Raw genomic sequence first — 7,232 nt, 5'->3', positions numbered from 1 at the left:
GTGGCTTGGACCCAGTGTCCAGGCTCCTTGGAAGAAGCTGTTCTGGTCGGCTCTGAGCAAAGGGAGATGTTCCCAGCCCTCTCTGCACGAGAGCCCGCAGGAAGACACCCCCTCCAGTCTGCTGGGAAGCCTGGCATTCCATAAGAGGGTTTTTTTTTTTCGTTTTGTTTCTTTGGATCTTAGGGGAAATGTGTAAAATGATGCTCACGAGGGGCTGGGAAGATGCAGCCGTGCAGCCCAGGACCCTAATGAAATTAAAAACGAAGAAGGAAAAATCATTGGGAAATTATTGCAAAAGTTTTCTCCAAGTTGGGGGTGGGGGGAGAAGAGAGAACATAATTTATTGGAGGTTGGGGAAAAGGCAGGGCTCGCTCTAATAAACATCTCGTAAGAGAGCTAACTAAGGAGAGTCTTTCTTGGATGCACACCGGATCGTGCACTCGGCAAGCTCCAGGGAGGTGGCCCTGTGGAATCAGTGGAGGAATCAGGGTCCTAACAGCAGATAGTGTGGCCTGAGCTAACAAGCACACGCCCTAAAACGAAGCAGATGGGGCTTTGTCGGAAGAAAGAGCTGCTTCTTATATTACGTTTCAGAGGTTTTGTAGGGTAATGATAATAATGTCTTCCTTTCTGCTTTTCCCAAAGCACCCCAGCTTCTTAAATAGGTCAGCACCATGCAGATCCTCGGCCCCCACTTCTCAGACTGGAAACTCCTCGGCCCACGAGGCTGGTAGGCTTGTCCAGGTGGCGGAGGCTGGAGCAGGGACAGAGACAAAGGCTTCTGAGTTCCCCCAGAAGGAGGCTGTCCTCTGCCTCCATGCCAGATTCCTTGTCCCTGCTCGGAAACTGGAGCCAGATCTGTCCCATGGCTGCCACAGGGGTCCCACCCCCCACCCCCCGCTGATTTGGTTGCATTTGAAAATTGGGAAGATTCATCGCAACCCAGACACACAACTTCTCTTGAAGAGTCGGGAGACCAGGCAGCTGTGGCCATGCTCCCCTGTGGTGCCAGCCCCGGGACGGGGCACCCCTGCCCCCGTGGTCCCACGTGGGATCTGGCCTCCGGTCACGTCTCCGGCCGGCCCTCCCTGGGTGTCTGCGCGTGGATCACCTGCTCTCTGCCAGGACCTGCAGGCGTCCTCCCACGTCCCCAAGGCAAATGGAAAAAGGAGACAAAAATTGTATGGATAATTAAAAGGCGGAAGTTTTAGCTCTCGCCGGAGTCTTGCGGGCATGATGCAACGATGTCCACATGAGAGCACGAGCTAATCGTGTTACTACCACATCCTCCATCCTCCGAAACTTGAGTGTACACCAAACAATCTCAGAGTCCGTGGAGTGGCTCCGTTCCAGCTAGACTCTGTCAAATCCAGCTAGACTGTTTGATTTTGCAGTGGGCCTTTAAAAAAACATGATAGGCATTAAGATAATGCCTACCAATACGGGACTGGCTAAATAAAACGAAACGTTGCATACAGTAGAATTCTAATTAGCAGTTAAAAATGAATGAACTCCAGCCCTGTTGATACATATTTAAATATACACAGAGCACAATACCGTGTAACAGGACTTGGCAAAGAACTCACCCACTGCCTTTCTTTGTAAATAAAGTTTTATTGGCACACATCCCTGCCCATTTGCTTACATATTGCCTGTGACCGCTTGTACACGACAGCGGCAGAGACAACAGCTACAGTAGAGACCATATGGTCTACTGAGTCGAAAATGTTTATTAGCAAGCCGTTTATGGGAAAGGTTTGCTCTACATTATTTTGGGATACACACACACACACACACACACACACGTTTCATATATAGTGATTTTGTTGGAAAGATGTTGATGTTCGTGGCAGAGATGGTCTGTGAGAGGGAATCCAAGATAGGGAGTATGTAGCATAAAATTCCTTGATCCTAAAGTTCTATTTCTTTAGTTAAAAAAACATATATTTGGAACAAAACGAATACATGTTCACAGCTGTCAAATTCCAGTTGCGGGTTCATAGGTGTTTGTTTTATTCGTAGTTGAACCTTTCTGTGTTTAAAATGTTTTTAATAAAGATTAGTTTATCAAAGAACAAAATGAAGTTGTAAGAATAAAATAATCATGGCAACATTATAAAACTCTCAGAGCGACATGATAATTGCATGTTTAAAATGATCTACCGTAGCCATCTTCTGAAATATTCCATGTAGTATCCCTGGTTTTCATCTAAGTTATTTGGGAAGAAAGGATTTCAGTTTCAGGGTTTCTTACATTTGTATATTTTACAAATTCCCTTCTATATCTTTATAAATAGTTCTTAGGTACGAGCGACAGATTCACTTAATCCAGGCACCGATTTCCCCCTCGTGATCTTGTGTTATTTTCCCTCAACACAGGAGCAATGTATAGAGTTGTCCAAGAGCAACAGCTCAATTATGCAAGCAGTGCCTTCCAACATGCGAATAACCCCGTCTGAGAATCCAGGAAAAATAACCAGCCGGGCCTTGTCCCACTTTACTCAAATCACATGGACAATTTACGTCCGTGAATGGAATTTCAGTTTGATCTCAGAGTTGACATGTAGGGGCCAAGGCACATTATAGGGGTGGCGAGGGAGGGTTGCCGACAGAGTTGGGAAGAACTTGAGTAATGTAAAGCAGACGCCGGCCCTCTGCCGATGCAGCTCGAGCCAGGTGTGGGACTGGGGCAGGTGACTTGGGGAACACCAGTCCCACTCGGGGGGAGCCTGGGGGCAACGCAAGGGACGAGGGATGGAGAACAGGACTTAGGATCTGCCATCTCTCCGTCTCCGGATCTGTCCACCCAAGAAGTGGAGCGTGGGGTCTGGCAATTTCCGAAGACATCCTCTTCCATACCTGAATGAGGGGTTATGCACAAAATGCTAGCAGCCAAGTGGGCGGCTCTTGAAAACAGCCTTCTGGAATTTCCCAGACTTCTTGCAAATAATCCACATTACTTTGTCAGGGTGGAAAAACCTAAATTTCTTCCTCTTCTGTCTGGAATATATACAGTAAAGTCTTTGTGACTTGGTGGGGCTTGCCTGGCCGAGAAGACCTCTGCTCTTGGCCGGGCTGGGCCGCCATGAACTTGGTGACCTCCAGAAGATCCAGCACCTCTGGGGTCCTCTGTCTACTGGCCGGTGGGTTTGGGGGTCTGGGGGAGGCCCTGAGGCCCCCAGCCTTTGTCCTCAGATGTCCCAAAAATCACATGATCCCTGCACACGTCGCAGGTGGGCTGGGGGTGGGGTGGTGGCGCAAGCTGCCGCAGGGCCTTGGATGGGAGCAAAGGAGGCTGCAAAGAGGCTCCGCAAGCAGCTTGCAGACTGGGGCAGGAAGGGCCCTTCCCGTCACGAGTTGGCCGCCCGCAGACTCAGTGCGGCTGCAGAGTCCCGTGGTCGTGTGGTCATCCGTCCCGGCTGCGAAGGGGGTGCCCTGCCCTGCTGGACCCCTCTTTTCATGGCCTGAGTGTCCATCCCTTGTTGTAAGCTGTCTGCCAGCCCCCAGACCCAGCCCCCCCACAGCAGCTCTCTGGCCTGCCCTCATCCCTCATGGACCCTGGCCGGACATAAGCCACAGCTCAGGCTTAGCCACCTTGAAATGTCCGTAACTTCTCCAGAGCTCATCTGGGAAATGGTGATAATCACTAGACCAGTCTTACAGGCACAGGGCAAAGAGTCAGGGGCATCAAAACCAGAGACTTTAAAGGGGAGGCCAGAGGATGGCCCCCCACACCTCCTGCCCCCAGGCAGCAGAATGTCTTCCCCCTCCTCAAGCGGCCCTCCCCTCCAGCCTTGGCTTTCTCTTGGGCTCTGGTCACTACTCACCCTTTGCTCTCCAGAATCCCATGTGGTACCACACCTGGTCCCAACCCTGAAGACAGTCCCCTCTGTGCATGAAATATGTCCTGTCTTGCACAATGAGGCCTCCATGCCCTGCATGACCCTATTCTCTGCTACTCAGACCGGACAGGGCACGGTCCTCATGCTGAAGGAATGACCTTGACCAAGAAGAAAGAGCTTCATGGAGGTTACCCATCGGTGGGGGATGACCATGGAAGAAAGAGAAGGAAAATACAAGCAGTGACTAGAGCTTCTCTTGCAATGACCAGGCAGGCGTGAGGGAGTGATGTGCTGGTACTTTCGGCAGGCGGGTCGGGGAGGCGGCTGCGGAGCTGAGACTGGCCGAACAGAGGGAGGCAGGCGGCCATGACAGCAGGGCATGGCTCAGGCTGGTGGCAAAGCCCAACGGTGGGAAGTAGGGCTGTGTGAGACCGAGCTATGGTCTGGAGGGAGAGGAGGAAGGAGAATGAAGCTGGGGGTGAGCAGGCTATGAACCCTGGGGACTGGGAGGGGGGCCGTGGCCAGAAGTCAGGGGGAGCCTCATCTCCATTTGAGAAAGATGATGGTGGCCGCTGGGTAGAGAATGGACCGTAGGGACACAGCGAGAGGGGATGAGTGTTTTCTCCACCTCCGCTGCCCTTTACTGGGGAGAATTGGGCACGTTTTCTAATTTAAGCTCCAGCTAAATTAAACTAATTTAGCTTCACGGAACCCAGGAATTAATGGATGGTCCAATGACCCCAGTGCAGCTGAAATGTGAAAGCATCATAAAGCCCTTGCACACAGAGAGGATAATGGAAAACGCTTATGGGTCTGACCTGCTTGGCCTCAGCTGGGTTTTAATAAAATTAACACATTTGGGAACTCTGTTGTTCTTCTCGTTCTCAAAACAAAACAAAACCCCCCAAAACTGGAGTGTCCCACCCTGGATCCTATTGAAAACGGGCACGGCCTCATAGAGCTGTTCTGAGTACCTATTACTATATTATCAGGATTTCTCCTAAATCCCTCCCAGACAAAGCCACAGTTCTTTAGGGGAAGGTTGGCCTTAATTTAATTATTGAGAATTACTTTAAGATCCATGTTTTCCTCATATTACTGAAAAATAATCATTATAATAATGAGGACCGCATGTGTCCTGGATCTAATTATTAAATCATTATATTGCTTTATAATTCATATTAGCTGCTTTGGCTAAAGGGTCAGATGAAAAAAGGCAGAAACATTTTTTTTCTATTGAGTTGACATTTTAGTTTCTATCCATACAGTTGTGTGCAGCCTGAGGAAGGGCAGGGCAGGAAGCAGGGGCTTGGCTGTCAGGGCTGTCGGGGGCCCGAAGGACACAGGGAGGGCTCCTCACACACGGGACCCGGGTGAGGGTCACCAGTGCTGACCTTGGCCCCCAGGTGCCGGCGGGGGCAGGGGGGTGTCTCAGCGGGCAAGTGTAAGTGCCTTGGAGTGGCCTTAAGCCCTCAGACTCCGTGGGCGCTCCCTTAAGGCACCTGCTTAGGGAAAGTCCTTGGAAAGGTAGAAATATGAACAGACGGTGTACAGGGGACGTTTGAGTAGCTCCTGCGAGGTGCAGTGGCTTCAGCTAGGCAGCCTCGAGTGGCTTCCTCGCACGAAGGATTGTCACCAGAATAAAGTGAGCAAAACCAGGCTGTCTTCAAATACGAAATAAACCATCCTAAGAAAAATGCCATGACAAACGAAGGTGATGTGTGACTTTGTTGGGAGTAAAATTCCAAATAACTGAAAAAGTCACATTATCAAAATCCTTCCAAAAATGTTCGCAGCCAGAAACCGTCTAGAAAGCAGTGTGTGTGGGGGGGGCATCGTGCTGGGACTCGGGGCACCCACCACCCGGACCGGGCCCATCGTAGTTGCTCAGTAAACCCTCCCAGTGCGTCGCGGATGGAGTCTGAGTTCTTCCTCAGAAACCATGTCCTGGGAGGCTCCGGACAGAAGGGACGGGATGCCGCTGTGGCCACTTGGCGGAGTCCGGGCGTTCCGGGAAAGAGCAGAAGTTTCTCTGCCACCCGCTGTGCTCCAAGGGACACCGCGGCCCAGCCCACGTGTCTGCAGGGACCTGGGACGGACTCACAGGGCCTTCAGGGGGAGGTCGGGACCTCTTCTTTGGCGCCCAGGATGGTGCTCAGCTTTACCTTCTGCCCAGACCCCTGTGCTGCCCTTCGCTGAGCATTCAACACAGCAGGTGCTCCGTATGAGCTGGCCCTCTCTAAAGGCAACTCTTTGGCAAAGAAGAATGTCAGCAAGAGGTCCCAGGAAGATTCTGGAACTACTTAAGGGAAAACTGCATGTTGGGGACCTGTTTGGCAAAGCCAGCAGCTCCTGGATGTTATGACTGAAGCCCAGGGAAGGCAGGAGGGGCTGAGCCCCGAAACCCAGCGGCTCCACATTGACAGACCCCTCCAGGTCCTTGAAAACCAAGGGACAGCTCCAGACAGAGGTTAATTTGTGTTTAATAGGGGCACAAAATGCAGCAATGACTTAACCATGGCAACGAGCAATTATATTAGGCTGAAATTTAAAATGGCGGGGGCGGGGGGGGAACGAGAACCCTCTGAAAGATCCATCAGTCCCTTCTCTGCCATGTGGACAGATGACAAACGGGGCGGGCTTCATGGGTGAGTATAGGGCTCCCTGAGTTCCAAAGAACCCACACTTACTTTAGTTCTGGGCTGTCGCCATCTTGAAATTCTTCACAATTGTCATACAAAGGGTTGCCTTTTCATGGCACTGGGTGCCACAAATCGTGTGGCTGGACCCGATTAGGGGACTTGGCTATAATACCTGGCCCTTCCTTCTGTGTCTCCGTCACTTTTTTTGTAGCCAAATGACTTTGTGACAGCTTTTCCTGTTTTTCTCTTAATTATTATTTATCTGCCCTCTTAAATTAAGGTATAACATGCAAACAGCAAAGCTCAGAAATCTTAATCAGTAATTTTTTTAATTGTATGTATCAGTCCTTATGATGTGCTACACAGTTTCCAGCCTCCAGAAGATTCTTTGGTACCGTGTCCCAGTTACCCCCTAGGTACCCACCATCTGATTTCTAGCACCAGTGGGTATGTTTGTAGGAGTATTTTATCTCAGAAACATTTTCTTATTTAATTTTCTCACTTTTCTTGGAGATTATTCAGGTCCATGGGAATCCAGAAAATCTTAAGGGAAAAAGAAGCTAGAACTATTTAAAAAAAACACTGGCTATGGCAAAAACAAAAAACAAAAAACAAAAAAAACCAAAAAACAAAAAAACCAAAAAAAAAAAAAAAAAAACCACCCAAAGTTGGGAGAGTACCTAAGTCCTTTGAATACAGTAAGACATAATTCTATTTTGATGGTCCATTCTGCAATGAGATCCTTGGG

This window comes from Hyaena hyaena, unplaced genomic scaffold, assembly GCF_003009895.1.
Source record: "Hyaena hyaena isolate Hyena2069 unplaced genomic scaffold, ASM300989v1 scaffold_119, whole genome shotgun sequence".
Taxonomy (NCBI): domain Eukaryota; kingdom Metazoa; phylum Chordata; class Mammalia; order Carnivora; family Hyaenidae; genus Hyaena; species Hyaena hyaena.
The sequence above is the reverse complement of the archived record's forward strand: the minus strand, read 5'-3'. Positions refer to the sequence as shown.